General features: G+C 48.9%; 1 protein-coding gene across 2 annotated transcripts in view; it reads right to left on the bottom strand.

The window, feature by feature from the left end:
• The window catches only part of LOC141047839 (uncharacterized), a 248,460-nt gene extending 230,423 nt beyond the window's left edge, over nt 1-18,037 (bottom strand). For both annotated transcript variants that reach the window (XM_073543163.1, XM_073543164.1), the window contains exon 1: nt 17,881-18,037. The gene's annotated coding sequence lies outside the window, so the exon portion shown is untranslated. The remainder of the gene's footprint in view (nt 1-17,880) is intronic.
• Nucleotides 18,038-18,437: the final 400 nt, after the last annotated feature.

Raw genomic sequence — 18,437 nt, 5'->3', positions numbered from 1 at the left:
GGAGTAGATTATAAGAGAAAGCAGAGAATTGCCTGGGCTTATCCAGCTTTATGTTTCTCCATGGCCACGACTTCCTAATATACGACCATACGGCTCCTCTGTTCTGCATGTAGCGGTCAGTGATTGTGTGAGACGGATACCACCTAGTAGTACTGATGCCTGAGCATTTCTCTAGGCACAAGTGACACAATATGAGCAAGTCCTGCACTCTGTCACATGGAAAAAGGGGCGCCAGTGGTCGATGAAGAATAGACATAATTTCCACAGCACACACCACAGGATGCAATATGGAAGCCAATTATGCTTTATTATTCTAAAACAGTCCAGAGAGGTGCTGCCAGGAAATAGGGGCAAGACTCATCCCTTCCCACAAGTAAACCCTGAGTCTCTGAGTCCTCTTAGGAGGAGGGGTCAGAGGAGGGTGGTGGTTCCCTCTGGGTGTAGTGAGGGTATGAGTTTAGCGACACAGGGGGACACCTCTGTTATAAGTTCCTTAAAGAGTTCACCATCTTGTGGCGAATGCATGCATGGAAATAAACGTTCAGGTCCGGACCTGTGTGTGTTTGAGTACGCGTAGGTGTCCTACAAAAACATCAGGTGGAAGTATGCTACTGGGAGCTGGAGTTCTAGGGAGATCGGGCCATATCGAGAGTCAACCATTTTCAGCCTGGGGACTTTCCAGCTGGAGTTACCTCCAGTAATGCACGTATACAACACATTCCACAGGTCGGCGCTCTGGAGATTTGTCGCGCCTCTGGAGCCTTTGTTATTGTCATCTCCATCGGGCTGCGTTCGCCGTAAACCTGAAGATCAGGTGACTGCAGAGGTGAACTCTAGTGGTTCGAGGTGTCCTCACCGTGCGTCGTTTCCGGTGAGGTCTGGTGTTGAGGGTCCAGAGGCCCCTCAATGAAAGGGGAGTCCTGTCATGATCCATTTTTGGATTTGTGGCAGCTCTGGTTCCACTTTGATTAAATGTAGCTTTTTTCCTTTCAGGACCATCATGAGTTAATGTCAGTTTTTTCCTCTGCAGGCAATCTGGTGTAACTGCAGTGCTGCTGGGTCAGCTGATGTGGGTGGTGACCACTCCCACCATCCTTTAAATGGCCACCTGATGCATCGGAGAAGAAGGGGTAGGATGGAGAAAGACGACAGAGATCGCAGCTCTCGGGCAGCAGACCTTACACGACTGGTCCCAGCTGACTACTTCCCTGGACCTCCAATCTATGACCGGGTTGTGTTTCTTCAACCAAGAGAGGCCTAAGGCAATGGGAGTTAGCATACCCTCCAAGATGTAGCACGACAGGGACTCTTCATGATGAGTCCCTACATGCAAATTTATATTATCTACGACTTGGGTCATCCTCCCCTGGCTGAGTGGGACAGTGCATCCTACTCCTCAGACCATGGATCTGGACAAAGCAAGAATCCACCAAATTGACTCCAGCTCCAATATCCACAAGCACTATGTGGTGCAGTGACCACTGTGACAGCTAGGGGGCACTGTATGGGTCATGCACTCAGGCGTATCCATTATTGTAATGGAGAAAGGATGGTAAATGACCGTTATGTATCACAAGTTGGGTGGCCTTGTGATGGAAGCTGGAACCGCTATTAATCAGCAGATATTCTGCTGAGGGTTTGTTACTCTGTATTAGGGAGAGCTTCCATGTGGCTGGTGGGATGGGTGGAACCAGTCACCTACAAAAACCCACCCAAGGGTGTGTGTCTGAAGTAAAGCCTATGTGTGTGGTTGTGAAGGACCTGCAATGGTCATAGCCATGTGATGCTGTGGGCGTGGCTACGGACCTTATAAGGTGACCAGGGTAGGTTACATGAGGGAATGCCTGGATCTGATTGGTCCGTGTGGAAGGTCCCGGAAGGCCAATGTGCTAGAAGGTGTGCTACCTTCCTGATGCGTACATGTGGACGCCGCTGACCGTGTGTGGCCTGTGTGTAATAGCCTGTGAGTGCTGGCCAGTCTCCAGGAGGAAAGGGATGTCAGGACTGAGAAGCAGCTAAGAGGTAACCCCAGACAGAGGGGAAATTATCTGAGAGACTGTAGAGCCTGTTTGCTGGATAAAGCACAGCCTGTGTGAACACAGGGCTAAGGGAGCGGAGCTCCACTATGAACATTCGTTTTTGTCTGCTGTAATACTGTTATCGTTTTCCTCATGCTGCCATAGTTTATGCTGCACAATAAACCGTATGGACTATGTTATATGAAAAAGCCTGTGCCGGACCTGGTCTATCTGCAGCCAAGTGAGTGTCCTCCAATACCCTCAGTGAGCGCTACCTTACAACATGTACAGTCTCAGTTACCCCGCCAACCACCACTTCAGCAGCGATGGTGCACTGAGACAAAAAGATGGAGGAAATATACACACCCTGGTCGCCTCCCTTCACGTGACCAGGGGGACGTGGCTTTTGAGATGGAGAAGTTACTTTGGCGCGAGCTGGGCAGACATTGATGAAATGACCAGTCTGTCCACAATAGAAACATGCCCCCATACCACAGCGAACCGCAGGCAACCCAGTTTGAGATGAGACTCCTCCCACCTGCACCGATGTGTCCTCCTCCCTAGAAAGGACAACGGGGGGGCAGATTTGGTGTATGTCTTTCCCTGAGGCGTCTATCCACCCAGATAGCAAGGGCCATGGCTGCCTCCAATGCCTCGGGAGTAGCATACTGCAGCAGAGTATCTTGTAGTCTAGGTGACAGACCCTGACAAAAATGGCTCCTAAGGCAGGGTCACTCCACTGCGCGTCAGTGGCCCACCTCCTAAACTCTGAGCAGTACTCAGCCGGCCAGGCCCACTGCTTAATTTTACAGAGACGAGACTCAGCCAGGAGATGCTATCAGGATCCCCATACACCAGCTCTAATGCCTCGAAAAACTCATCCACCGACCATAAAGATGGTGAATCGGTCGGCAGGGAGAAGGCCCAGGATTGGGGATCACCCTTGAGAAGGGAGACTATAATTCCCACTCACTGTTCCTCACTCTCTGAAGAACGAGGGCGAAGCCTAAAGTATAGTTTACAGGCTTCTTGAAAAAACAAAAATGTATCTCTCACTCCAGAGAACCTGTCAGGGAGAGATATCTTGGGTTCCGGTTGAGCCTGCACCTGAGCCGAGACCCAGAACCCCGACAACTACAGTTCCTTTAAACTGGAGTTCTTTGCCATAGTCTGGGCGGTAACGGAGCACTTTAAGCACTACTTGGCTTCAGCAAAGTTTCCCATCTACACAGACAATTCTAACCCACCTTGAAACGGCAAAGCTGGGTGCGCTGTAGCAGCGATGGATGGCCCGACTGTACAACAAGTTTATCATCAAGTACCAAGCGGGACATAAGAGCGCTAATGCTGATGCGCTGTCCAGGATGCCCAATTCACCAAACGGGGGAGAAGATCCAGAAGCACTCGAAGAAATCGAGTTACCAGCCTTCCACTGCCCAGTTGCCTGCCAACGCTCCCTGGGGATGAGAAACAAGCGCTACACCATGCAAGAGGCCACGTTAAACCCATTGCCCCACCATGAGTGGGCAGAGACGCAGGATAGCGATCCAGCAGTCCGCCTAGTAAAGGAGTTTCTGACACAAGCTGACTCACATCCAGGTCCAGATGCTCCACAGGAAGCGCAGCAGTTGTGGAAGGAGAAGGGCAAGCTGTTCATCTATGAGGGTAAGCTGTGTCAGAGGAACATCAACTCACGCACTCATGAACTGGTCTGGCGGATGGTAGTCGCGAAGAGGGATGTGCCAATGATCTTGGAGGAGTACCACGATGGAGCAGGACATTTCGGGTGAAAGAAGTTGGAGGTCCTACTTTGTGAAAGATTCTACTGGGTTGGCATGAGAAGAGCCATTGAGAAGAGGTGCCGAGAATGTGGCCCATGCAACCGGCGTAGGAAAAACCGCAACAGCCAGCAAGCCCCAGTACAGCCCATAGTCACCAAATAGCCGCTTGAACTGGTAGCTTTGGATCATGTGAAGCTGACTCCGAGCAGGACTATCTACACCTACGCTCTGACCATCGTTGACCATTACTCGAGGTTCTTAGTAGTCGTGCCTGTCAAAGACCAAACAGCAAAGATGGCAGCCAAAGTGTTTCAAGAGTACTTTTGTCAACCGCATGTTTATCCTCAACAAGTGCTCACCGATCAAGGCCCAGCCTTTGAGGCAGAAGTGTTCCAGGAGTTCTGTAACCTGTATGGCTGCAAGAAGATCAGGACAACACCGTACATTCCAGAGACAAATGACATGTGTGAGAAGATGAACCAGGTGGTAACTGAACTATTGAAGACCTTGCCTGTTATGAATGGGTCACTGAGGAGAAAAAAAGCAACACACGCTAAGTCTCAGAAAACCAGAGAGGATGGTAACTATGCAGATTGCAGATCCCTGATCTCAACACACAACAAGAAGCAGTCGTGGAGCGTACCTACGATGGTCCTGGACGCCTCGTCACAACTGGAGAGCTAAATAAGCCTAAAGTAAGAAAAGAGGAAAACTAACTCCCCCAGAGCAGACCCCAAAGGAAAGACAGCCCCCCACATGTATTGACGGTGAAGCAAGATGAAAACACAAACAAAGGCAGAAAAATAGGCTGAGCAAACGATGGGGCCAAACTAACTTGAAAGGACAGGAAAGGAAAGATACTGTCTGCAATCTGCCAAAAAACCCTACCCAAAATTATGTCCAACACTTCTGATAACAAAATTAACCCTGAAGTCACTAGACTTCTCCCACTATATCAGCACTCTGAAATATTCTGAGACAGAGCAAAAAAGAGGCCAATAAAGGACAAAAAGGCAAATTGGCAACAGATAAATAAGAGTGGAAATTCAGCACAGCCCAGCCGGGCTGGCTGACCACACAAAAACTGAGCTGACCAACAAGAGCAAGTGTGAACATTAGCAAAAACAAACTTAACTTGAGAAGACTGGAGCAGAGCTGAAGTCCAAGACCTGAGAAGCAGACTGAATCACCAGCAACAGGATACGGCGTCGGCTGTCTTATATCCAGTCTGATACTCCAGAGATCCAATCTTTATTCTCCTCGTCAGGTGGCAGACCATTACCAATCAAACTAACCTCACTACCTCCTATCACCACCAGAGGGAGAACGGAAGGAGAACTCCCAACTGGTGGAGCAGAAAATGAGCTCATAACAGTACCCCCCCTTGAGGAGGGGTCACCGAACCCTCATCCACGCCACCAGGCCGATCAGGATGGGCCCGGTGAAAAGCACGAACCAATTTATTGGCATGAATATCCGAGGCAGAGACCCAAGAATTATCCTCCTGGCCATAACCCTTCCATTTGACCAAATACTGGAGTCTACATCTGACCAAACGAGAATCCAATATTTTCTCTACCTCATATTCCACATTGCCTTTAACCAAAACAGGGTCAGGAGGTGCCGCCACAGGAACTACTGGCTCAACAAACCTCTTCAACAGTGATTTGTGAAATACGTTATGGATTTTGAACGTAACTGGAAGAGCCAATCGAAAAGAAACAGGATTAAGAATCTCCAAAATCTTATAAGGTCCAATAAATCTTGGCTTAAATTTTGGAGATGCAACTTTCATAGAAATATTCTTAGATGACAACCAAATCATATCACCCACTTTAAACCGGGGACCAATGGTCCAATGCCGGTAGGAGAAACGCTGGGCCTTTTCCTGAGAGAGTGACAACTTATCCACCACTTGGTCCCATATCTGCTGCATTCTCACAACTACAGTGTCCACACCTGGGCAGGACGAAGAGTCCACTTGTCCTGAAGAGAATCGAGGATGAAACCCAAAATTACAGAAAAAGGGTGACATCAAAGTGGCAGAACAAGCTCTATTGTTCAGCGCAAATTCGGCCAAGGGCAAAAATGAGACCCAATCATCTTGATCAGCAGATATAAAACATCTTAAATAAGACTCCAGGGTCTGGTTTGTTCTCTCAGTCTGCCCATTGGTCTGGGGATGAAACGTGGAGGAGAAGGATAACTGAATTCCCAGATTGGAACAAAAGCTTTCCAAAATCTGGAAACAAACTGGACCCCTCTATCGGACACAATGTTCTCAGGAATCCCGTGTAACCGAACAACCTGTTGTAAAAACAAGGGTACCAACTCAGCGGAAGATGGCAACTTTGGGAGTGGTACAAGATGGACCATCTTCGAAAATCTATCACAAATCACCCAGATAACAGTCATTCTCTGAGAGACAGGAAGATCAGAAATAAAATCCATTGAGATATGGGTCCATGGCCTCTTGTGCACCGGGAGGGGCATCAGCAACCCACTAGAACGAGAACAGGGTTTAGACCGAGAACAAGTCCCACAGGACTGTACAAAATTCCTGACATCACGAGATAAGGCAAGCCACCAAAACGACCGACTCACCAAATCTCTGGTACCAAAAATACCTGGATGACCAGCCAATGCGGAGCAATGGACTTCAGACATCACTCTCTTTCTCCACTGGTCAGGAACATACAATCTTCCCATAGGGCAACGCTCAGGTTTATCCTGAAATTCCTCCAGGGCGTGTCTCAAATCAGACGAAATGGCAGAAAGAACTACCCCCTCACCTAGGATAGTAGTAGGCTCAGTCACATTAAGAGAATCAGCAAAGAAACTCCTAGAAAGGGCGTCTGCCTCAACATTCTTAGTGCCCGGAAGAAAAGAGACCACAAAATTAAAACGCGTGAAAAACAAGGCCCATCTAGCCTGTCTAGGATTCAAGCGTTTAGCCGACTCCAGATAAATCAGATTCTTGTGATCGGTGAGGACCACAAATTGATGTCTAGCTCCCTCCAACCAATGTCTCCACTCCTCAAATGCCCATTTCATGGCCAACAATTCCTGATTCCCCACGTCATAGTTGCATTCAGATGGGGAGAACTTTCGAGAAAAGAAGGCACAGGGATTCATCTTAGAAGTCACAGGATCTTTTTGGGACAAAACAGCTCCTGCACCAATCTCAGAAGCGTCTACCTCCACTTGAAATGGAAGTGAGACATCAGATTGCCGTAGAACTGGAGCTGAAGTAAATCTCCGCTTAAGCTCCTGAAATGCTGAGACAGCCTCAGGAGACCAATTCAGCACATCAGCTCCCTTCTTGGTCAGATCAGTCAGTGGTTTGATAATACTAGAAAAATTACCTATAAATTTACGATAGAAATTAGCAAAACCCAAAAACTTCTGGAGAGCCTTCAAAGAAGTAGGCTGAACCCAATCATAAATGGCCTGTACCTTGGCCGGGTCCATTTCAATAGTCGATGGAGACAAGGTAAATCCCAAAAATGAAATCCTCTGTACACCAAAGAGGCATTTCGATCCCTTAACAAACAGGGAATTCTTCCTCAAAATCCGGAACACAGTCCGGACATGTTCCACATGGGAATCCCAATCACTAGAAAAGATCAAAATATCATCCAGATAGATGATCAAAAACTTATCTACAAAGTCTCGAAAAATATCATTCATAAAGGACTGGAAGACAGAAGGGGCATTAGAGAGCCCAAAAGGCATCACCAGGTACTCAAAATGTCCCTCCGCAATATTAAACGCCATCTTCCATTCATCCCCGTGCTTGATGCGAATAAGATTATATGCCCCCCTGAGGTCAAGCTTAGTAAACCAGCAGGCACTCTTAACTCTGGAGAATAAATCAGACATCAGAGGTAACGGGTACTGATATTTAACCGTCATCTTTTTAAGGGAACGATAATCAATACACGGTCTTAATGAACCATCTTTCTTGGCCACAAAAAAAAACCAGCGCCTAAAGGTGACGAGGATGGTCTAATATGACCCTTCTCCAACGACTCCTTAATATAGGATCGCATAGCATCATGTTCAGGTACAGATAAGTTGAAAAGCCGACCCTTGGGAAATTTACACCCAGGCATCAACTCAATTGCACAGTCATAACTCCTATGAGGAGGCAAAGACGCAGACTTACTCACACTAAATACATCAGAGAAATCAGCCAGATAATTAGGAATATCATGAGACTGAGGAGAGGTGGAGAAAACAGGATCGTCCCTAAGAACACACTGACAACCCCAACTCACCACAGACACAGATTTCCAATTCAAAACTGGGTTATGAGTTTGCAACCAGGGGAAACCCAGAACAATAGTATCATGCAAATTATGCAGCACCAAAAATCACCTGGGTCCAAAACTGAGGTTTATTCTCTGCCAAAGGAGTGGCATCAATACCCCTGAAAGGAATAGGCGTCTGCAGAGGCGTCATGGACAAACCACAATGTTTAGCAAACTCCAAATCCATCAGATTCAGAGCTGCTCCTGAATCCACAAAAGCCTTAGTGGAAAACGTGGACAAGGAGCAGATCAAAGTAATTGCCAAAAGGAACTTAGGTTGTATACTGCACACAGCAAATGTGTGTGCAAAACGTTTCTCTCATTTAGGGCAGACAGAAATAGTATGAGAGGCGTCTCCACAGAAAAAACACAGCTTATTACGCCTTCTAAACTCCTGACGTTGCGCCCCAGACAACACCCCATCACATTGCATAGGTTCAGACATTTGTTCAGAAGGTGGCAGCACCTCCCGTGTAGTTTTACGCTCATGTAAACGCCGATCAACTTGAATGGCTAATGACATAGAGCCTTCCAGACCAGAGGGAACACAAATCCCACCATATAATCTTTTACGGTCTCTGACAAACCTTTCCGAAAGAGAGCTGCCAGTGCACTATAATTCCATGTAGTAAGGACCGCCCACTTTCGGAATTTTTGACAGTATAACTCTGCAGGATCCTGACCCTGGTTTAATGCCAACAGGGTTCTCTCAGCTTGATCAACGGCATTAGGTTCATCATACAACAACCCCAAGGCTTGAAAAAATGCATCCACATTAGTCAGAATAGGATTTTCAGGTGTCAGAGAAAAAAGAGGCCAATAAAGGACAAAAAGGCAAATTGGCAACAGATAAATAAGAGTGGAAATTCAGCACAGCCCAGCCGGGCTGGCTGACCACACAAAAACTGAGCTGACCAACAAGAGCAAGTGTGAACATTAGCAAAAACAAACTTGACTTGAGAAGACTGGAGCTGAGCTGAAGTCCAAGACCTGAGAAGCAGACTGAATCACCAGCAACAGGATACGGCGTCGGCTGTCTTATATCCTGTCTGATACTCCAGAGATCCAATCATTATCCTCCTCGTCAGGTGGCAGACCATTACCAATTAAATTAACCTTGCTACCTCCTGTCACCACCAGAGGGAGAACGGAAGGAGAACTCCCAGCTGGTGGAGCAGAAAATGAGCTCATAACACTTGCCTCTGGAAGAGCGAAACCAGTGGCCAGAGAAGTTGCCAGATCTGGTAGATTTATACTACCATATTCCAGTAAACTCCACCAACTGCATACCAGCCTACCTGATTCAGGGCAAGACCTGGCAAGTTACCCATTTATTTGGACATGGGAGTTTTAACACCTGAGGTGACATCACCAGATGCAGACTGGGATACAGAGCAGTTGCAACAAAACCGCAAAGTGCAAGAATGTGTAGAGAAAAGTTTGTCCCAGGCAAGACAGAAGCAGGAAAGAAACTACAATCAGCATGCCCCTGCAGTTCCCTTGTCACCTGGAGAACAGGTACTCAAAAGGAAGAGACGAGTGCACAAACTAGATGACCATTGGGAGGCTGAGCCATACACCATTTTACCTTCAGACTTTGATATCACCAAGTTGTGCCTCACTAGTAAGGATGGAGGAGAAACCTCAGCAGCAGTGTCAAGAGATCATCTAAAGCCGTACCCTGACCAACTAAAGGACGGAGTTGAGGCTCTGGAATTCTCTTCCTGAGGAAGTGGTGATGACCAACTCACTGAATGAATTTAAGAAAGGAATGGATGCTTTTCTTGTGAGTAACAGTATAGAAGGTTACGAATAACATAATATTATAGGTAGATGGTTGACCCAGCTAAGGGAATGGAATTTTTTTCCCTATGGAGAAAATTGGCTTCTACTCTGTGGGTTTTTTGCCTTCCCCAGGATCAACAATGCAGAACAGCTGCACTAAAAATAGGCTGAACTAGATGGACATAAGGTCTTCCTTCAGCCTTCAAAACTATGTTACTATGTATGTTACCCACATATTCCTCAACGTATGGAAGAGGTAGAGAAAAAGATCAGCGCAGTACTCGGAGTGTTCCCTCCAGATTGGACAAGACTGAACCAGGCCATAGTTGTACCCATCTTGATCTTTCCCTAGCCAGTAGTGCCAGAAGGAGATACCACTCAAGACCAGCAGCCTCAAGAAGCAGATTCCACACCAGCAGAGGAGCAAGAAAACATAACCCCTTCCCGCGGCGAATCTGTCATGCCCACGGTGAGCATCAGTAGTCATAGAAAATCAGGTATACCTGTACTATGTAGAGTTACTCGTAGCACAGTTGAAAAAGAACGCACTACACCAGTGGTAGCGAGCACAGTGAATCCAGTTAGGTCACCAGCAGTAGCAGTGCTATGAAAGTCTATCCGTAGTACCCAAATAAAACCCCCCCATAAGGTTCCGCATGTAAGTAAATTGCGCAAGAAAAGATGTCAGTATGTAATGTAATGTAAATATGTAACTTTCAAGCATATGAGCTACAGAGACTCTGTAAGAACTGTTGAGCCATCTTATTTTACTTGTTTTGATGGACAATTGGGCCACAGGACTATGTGTGGCCCAGACCTTATTTGTATATAGTTACCAACCTGCTCAGAAGTGGACCATGGACAATGACGCATGGTATAACCGTCACAAGGACTATTTTTGAGCTATGGTTTTTGTAATTTTTAATTGTTGAAATCTTGTAATAGTTATAATTGTTCATTTGTTAATTTTTTTTGTTTCCCCAGTCTGGGAGTACTGAATTTCGCTAGGGGGGAATGTGGCACCCCAGGAGTCCAGTTGCCACAATGGCATTGCCTCTCTCACAGGGGGTGATGTCAGGCCTGAAGCAAGGAGGAATCCCTTGGCCATGTATACACAGCATGCAACACAGTTCCTGCTCCGGGCCAGCAGGGGGAGCTCTGAACCCGACTTTAGGGGGGCTGTTCTCTCTGGTCAGGAGTAGGAAGTTAGTTAGTTTCAATCAGTCAGTGCTGGAGACTGGATGAATGAGGAGCTTGTCCCCAGACTGGAGTGCATTCTGAGTCAGAGAGGAAAAGAAGTATAGGAAAGCTTGGAAAGAGGAGCTGTGACCACGCTCATCCCAGAGCTCAGCGCTAGAACTGGACACCGGAGTCCTTGGCTGCAGAGCACTATGGTCTCAGCAGCTAAATCCAGAGGGCTGAAGATTGCAGGTCTTCGGGCCCCATCACATACTTGAAGGCACAGCAGCAGGTTAGAGCCCGGAAACGCCACGTGGAGCGACACCTGTGAAAGGCTCAAGCTGCCTGCCATGCGGGTAACATTTTCCGACAGACAGTGAGAGGAACAGAGGACTAAGCCAAGCTTTAGGCAGCAAGGACCTCAAATAGAGCAGTACAGTAAGGAGGCCTCCAACCCACCTGGCTGAGTGGATCCTGAGTTGCTTCGGGCTGCCTGGACCTCCATTGTCATCTGTAACCAGTGCTCTGGTCTGGTCTGCACCTCTATATGTCCAGTAAACGTAAAGGAAACTACAACCCTGCTGCGTCCTCAGATTTGTTTGCTATACCATCTACCCTGCACTACAACGACGATCATCACCTCATCTCTTACACATACAGTTGCCCTGGGTCCTAGCTCTACCTCTGGAGAGCTGTAACAACTCTGCTGCATCACCAACAGCCCCAGAGGAATCTGAAGCAGCGCTGGCTAACACCTTATTTGACGAATACCACAGGTGGCGTCACAAACTATTTTCCTTATTTCCCTTTTATTTTACTCCATCATTTTGATTGGACGCCCAGGGTCAACCTCAGCTGTGGATCTTACCGCGGTCGCTGTTCAGGCAGCCACGGAGGCTGTCTCCCGTGTGTCCACTGCCATCGCTGCTCCGACTTTGTCTCGCCTTCCACTGCCCGAGAAGTTCTCGGACAATGGTGCGTCTTGTAGGGGTTTCGTGAGGCAGTGGACTATACAGCTAGAGCTGCTGGCTACACGATTCCCCTCCGAGCGGGCTAAGGTGGGATTTGTTATTTCCCTCCTGTCGGACAGGGCATTGGAGTGGGCCACACCGCTGTGGGAATGCGGAGATCACGTGGTTCAGAGTGCCTTGCACTTCCTGGGCACTCTGAAGCAGGTCTTTTTGGGACCATGGGTCACCCATGACTCCGCGCTCCAGCTGCTGCCATTGACATAGGGTTCATCCTTGGTCAGACATTATGCCATCCAGTTACGGACACTGGCCTCAGAACTGGAGTGGCCAGACAAGGTCTTCCTTCCAGTGTTCTGGAGGGGGCTGGCTGACCATGTAAAGGACGCCCTAGCCACCAGGGAGTTTCCCGCCACATTGGAGGAACTCATTACCATCTCCACCCATATAGACCTTCATTTTACTGAACGAGGGTTGGAGCGGTTACAGTCTGGCCAGAGGTTTGGGTTGGCACCCACTTTTCATAGACCTCTGGAACCTTCCGATCAGGTGTCCGAGTCCCAAAAGGCCATGGAGGTGTCTCACGCAGGGTCCAAATCTCGGTCCACTCGAGCACCCGTGGTCTGCCACCGTTACCGGCAGCCTGGTCACCTTGCTAACAAGTGTCCACAAGCGGCAGGGAAACACTCGTGTCTAGTGGCTGTGGGAGGAGGCTTACTAGATACTGCGACATTTTCCTCCAAGCTGTCCTTTAAGGGGAAGCTTGAGTTCGGCTCTTACATTCTGGTGGTGGAGGTTTGCGTGGACCCCGGGGCGGAGGGTTATTTTATGTCGTCAGCCTTCGCCCAACAGCACGCAATCCCCTTGGTTTTGCTACCTCAGCCAGTTACTATCAGAGTGATGAACGATGCGACACTGCCCTCACAAATTACCCACCGGACTGCTCCACTGAGGCTCTCGCTGTCTCCTTCCCATCGGGAGACGTTATCTCTCGTTATTATGCCCGAGGGTATTGACCAGGTCCTCCTTGGGGTCTCCTGATTGCGTTGCCACTCTCCCCATATAGAGTGGTCCTCAGGGAGAATTCTCGGATGGAGTAAGTCCTGTGAGGGTAGATGTCTGAGGGAGTGCGTTCAGGTTGCTTCCACCGAGGTTCCCTCAGATCTTTCATCTCTCCCCAAGCACTATCACCAGTTTGCAGACGTGTTCTCCAAGAAGGCGGTGGAGACGCTTCCGCCTCATTGCCCCTATGACTGTCCTATTGACCTCTTGCCTGGTGCTCAGCCTCCCCGGGGTCGAGTCTATCCCCTATCTCTCCCGGAGACAGAGGCCATGTCTCAGTATATCAGGGACAATCTGGCAAGAGGATTCATTAGGAAGTCGGTGTCACCTGCAGGGGCGGGATTCTTCTTTGTACAAAAGAAGAATGGAGAACTACGTCCCTGCATCGATTACAGGGGTCTTAACGCTATCACAGTTAAGAGTAAGTATCCTCTGCCCCTGATATTGGAACTGTTTGATAGATTAAGGGGAACGAGAGTTTTCACCAAGTTAGATCTGCGGGGGGCTTATAACCTGATATGGCATCTGTGAGGGGGACGAATGGAAGATGGCATTTAACACCAGGGATGGCCATTATGAGTATCAGGTCATGCCCTTTGGCCTTTGTAATGCTCCGACCGTCTTCCAGGACTTTGTCAACGATATCTTTCATGATATGTTCTCCACCTCGGTGGTTTCTATCTGGATGACATTCTCATCTTCTCTCCAGATATGGACTTCCACTGGAGAGAGGTTGGCAAAGTCTTCGCACGCTTACGAGCTAACTCCCTCTACGCCAAGTTGGAGAAGTGCCTGTTTGAGCAGGAGTCCTTGCCTTTCCTGGGCTATATCATCTCGGCCCAGGGTTTGGCAATGGATCCTGCCAAACTGCAGGCGGTAAGATCCCCATTCCCTTAAAGCGGTGTAGCGCTTTTTGGGGTTCGTAAATTACTATCGCCAGTTCATTCCCTACTTCTCCTTGGTGGCTCCCTTGGTCGCCCTCACCAAGAAGGGAGCCAATCCCAAGGTGTGGTCGGAACAGGTCTCCAAGGCCTTCTCTTCCATCAAAACTCTTTTTGCCAGCGCTCCCATTCTACATCGTCCCGATGTGGACAAACCCTTTATCTTGGAGGTGGATGCCTCTTCCGTCGGTGCTGGAGCGGTCCTCTTCCAGAAGGACGCTCAAGGTCGGAAGCAACCCAGCTTCTTTTTCTCCAAGACCTTTTCGGCGGCGGAGAGGAACTATTCCATCAGGGACAGGGAGTTGCTGGCAATGAAGTTGGCTTTCTCGGAGTGGAGACATCTCCTGGAGGGGGCCCGGTTCCCCTTTCAGTTATATACCGACCACAAAAACCTGGTGTACTTGCAGACAGCCCAGCGGCTAAACTCTCGCCAGGCCAGATGGTCCATGTTCTTCTCCCGATTTCACTTTACCCTCCATTTTCTCTCGGGGGAGAAGAACGTGTGGGCCGATGCTCTCTCTCACTCCGTTGTGTCATCGGAGGAGACAGAGCCTCGGCTAGTTGTCCCATCCGAGAGCCTGAGGACCGTGGCTCCGGTCACTCTCGAGTCAGTACCTCCGGGCAAGACTTTTGTTCCTGCCCGTCTATGACCAGAGGTTCTCTCTTGGGCTCACGCGTCCAGGGTGGGTGGACACTTTTGGACAAAGCGGACATCTGAGCTCCAGGCGAGGACGTACTGGTGGCCGCATATGGCCTGTAATGTCGGAGACTACATTCGCGCGTGCATCTCTTGCACCAAGAATAGGTCTCCTCGGCAACGGCCTGCTGGGAAATGGTCAGCATGGACTTCGTGGTGGGCCTACCCAAGTCCAGTGGCAGCACTGTCATCTGGGTCGTCACCGACCATTTCTCTAAAATAGTGCACCTGGCTACCTTCAGCACGGGGCCTGTCAGCGCTGTTCATCAAACACGTCTTCCGCCTACACGGTATGCCCAACAAGGTTGTCAGTGATTGGGGTCCCCAGTTTGCATCTCGGTTTTGGAGAGAGCTCTGTCGTTTGCTCAGTATTGAGCTGAATCTCTCCTCGGCCTATCATCCCGAGACAAACGGGTTGGTAGAGAGGGCCAACCAGACCCTCGTCACATACCTACGACATTTTGTCTCGGCCAGGCAGGATGACTGGGCATCCTTGCTGCCGTGGGCGGAGTTCGCTTTGAACAACGCTGTGGCCCACTCCACCGGTCAGACCACATTCCTCCTTAATTATGGCCAGCATCTGTGCATCCATGTGCCCATGCCTGTGTCCTCCACCGACTCTAGGGTGGCAGACTGGGTGGTGGAGGCACATGATATTTGGGACCGCACCCAGGATGCCATCCGGGCCTCCAAGGGGAGAATGAGGGTCTCCGCAGACGCACACCGGCGCCCTGCTCCGACCTTCACCCCTGGCGACTTAGTGCGGCTCTCCACTTGTAACATCAGGCTGCGGGTCGAGTCCACTAAGTTCGCTCCTCGCTATATAGGTCCTTTCAAGGTCCTCGAACAGGTTAGCCCTGTGGTCTACCGGCTGGCCCTTCCTCCACACCTGGGTAACTTCGATACCTTCCACGTCTCCCTCCTTAAGCCCGTCCACAGGTCTCCGAGTCATCTGCCAGGACATCGGGCTTGTCCTCGGATGAGTTCGAGGTGAATGCCATCGTGGGGTGCCGGATGATACGTGGGAAAAAGTATTATCTGGTGGATTGGAAGGGTCATGGCCCAGAGGATTGCACCTGGGAGCCTGTGGAGAACATCCACGCTCCGCTACTTGTTGCGGCCTTTGAGAACAGCGAGGCTCAGGGAGAGGGGGCCCTAGTGGGTTGGGTAATGTTAGGCACTGAGTTTCCCCCACTGCACAGGGGGCATGTCAAGCCATGTCCTCTGTGGTCTCCCATTCCTTTGCGGCCGCAGAGATTCCTGCTCAGCAGAGATGTCGGTCCCAGCGTCTTGCCCAGGTTAATGCTAGGCGTCTGGTTGCCCCTTCAGGCTCTGTTGTAACACCATGCTTGAGTCAGCAGCAAGCAGATGCTCCAGGGTCTAAGTCCTGTATTTTGCCTACTAAGCATGCCCGTGGGACGACCTCTCATTGGAGGTCGGAGGTCACATGCGCAGGTCCCGTTCCTGCTGTGATTGGTCCACTGGAAAGGTCCTGGAAGGACGCCGCTATAAAAGAGTCCAAGCAGCCATGCGCTAGTATAGACCCTTATGGGTAGTTGTGTGTGTGAAGATGGATGCATGAGACTAGTGACTGACTCATTATGATCCCCTCCCTTTGGTTGTGTATGGTATAGGGGTTGCAGAGTCAGAGTCCGCGCCAGTAGTGGCATAGTCTATGTGCCACAGAGCATCCCACTCTCAACACGAGCGTTAGCGCCATATAGTGCCATCCAGCACAAGGCACCTCTGCACCGCACGAGCAGCAGCGTTCCTTACAGTGGCGCCGTGCGCTAGTTAAGAGCTTTCCTCCCTGCTCTGGGTGGTTAGTGGCGTCCGCCGAAGCGGTGCAGCGCGCAATTGGTGCAATTTATATTTATCTGTTCTCTTGCTGGCACTGCAGCTGCGGCGCCGAGCACTAATGGTCTAGAGGGACTCTAGCCCTGAGTCTCTGGGGCAGAGTTCTGTGACCGTTAGTTAGTGCTCACCCAGCCGAGGCCTGTGAGTATTAACAGGCTTCGGCACTTGTTTCAGCGGCTCTGTGAGGTAACAGAGTTCGCTCCTGTGTACACCGGGTCAGCAGATATTCCCCTGGTGTTCAATTAGTTCTCCGCCATTACCAAACAGCAGTTTACCATCTCTGCACGGTGGACCCCGGGCTGCGGACGCACCTTATTCCATCTTTATTATTTGGTGCATTCCGCAAGCCCGTTAGAACCTAGGATTTTATCAAAACTGCAGCAAGTAGCCTAGTAAGTGATACATTGCTGGAATCAGGCTCTCAGCCCCTACATTTTTCTGCTCTCGGAATACATAGCAAAAACCTGCTGACAATTTCCCTATGAGTTATATGGAAGTGAAACTTTTTCCTTGCATATCTTATTCTTCCAATATATTTGTCTCTCATATTTGTCTCTCAATATAGGTTCATAATTATACATCAGTCTCAATGCAGCATAAAACAGTACGGACGGTGATGTATGGACAGGTCGCGGGTCTCTCAACCCAAACTCAACGGTGTCGTTAAACGTGTTGGGTGCTAATGCCACTAATTGTCCACTAGTGTTACCTTCTATGTATACAAACATCATACTAATACACGGGCTGAGGAGAGAACACAGGCGGAGTAAGGAACCTCAATCAGACCCACTGGGGTGTGGCTGAACCTACTGAGGGGAGGGTTAATTTGGGGGAGTAAACACCCCCCAGACTCTTCCACAGATTGTCTGCATGCTATATACACAAAGAGGTGAATTTATATAATGCAAGAATCACATCATTATAATGCAGGACTAAAGCGGTGCAGCCTACGGGGGCGGTCTGGGGACCTGGCAGGTTCCCTTTAATAAACAAAAATTCCCTAAAAATTGCAACAGGAAGATGATACTGCAATATATCAATGACAGCCGAGATATTCCCACATTAGGCCAAAATATGCAGCAAAATGCCCATGAGATCTGCCGCACATCCCCGGTCCTCGGGGGCAGAATATTTGTAATTACCCGATCTTACGTTACTTAGATTTTGTCCACATAAATACAATTGCACGACATAACCATTCCCAGATACATCAGTGACAGCCCGTACAATATACCCGACAGCCAGCAATGCATCCCCAGGGTATCAATGGGTTACTTACATCCAAATGTGGCATCAGTGTGGAAAAGAAGGCAGTGGATCACAGGCGTGAAGCTGGAGGAGGCCATGACACCTCTGTGTAGGGAGCAGGAAAGATCAGGAGCAGCTTTGTGCAGTCACATAATATGACAGCATCACCTTCATCCTCTGTACCAGAGTGCTGTCTCCCTCTAGTGGAAGTAGGCGAAACTGCACAGAGACAATGAGAGAGATAAGGCTCCTTGTAATAACTTTTTTTTTTAATAACCTACTCAAAATTATGAACAGACCAAAAAAGTCCAGTTAGATGAAGACTTAAAAATATTTTTTTTTTTTTTTTAAACTCTTTTTATTAGTTTTTCACAAAGCAATATCAGAGTTGTACAATTCAAAAGAGACACAGAGCTATATAAATTATTACATCGCAGGTTTATCAGACATTACTAGTGTTAACTCCCCATCTCTTTAGGCTTCAGTTTGAAATAATAATATCTCCCTATCCCCTCCCCCCCCTCTCCCTCTCCCTCTCCCCATATAACTTTTTCATACAAATCTCCTCCCTTTACCCTGAAACTTTAT

The sequence above is a fragment of the Dendrobates tinctorius genome, unplaced genomic scaffold, assembly GCF_039654945.1.
Source record: "Dendrobates tinctorius isolate UK_male_01 unplaced genomic scaffold, ASM3965494v1 ptg000129l, whole genome shotgun sequence".
In the NCBI taxonomy this organism is placed as follows: domain Eukaryota; kingdom Metazoa; phylum Chordata; class Amphibia; order Anura; family Dendrobatidae; genus Dendrobates; species Dendrobates tinctorius.
This window is presented reverse-complemented; position numbering and strand designations above follow the sequence as displayed.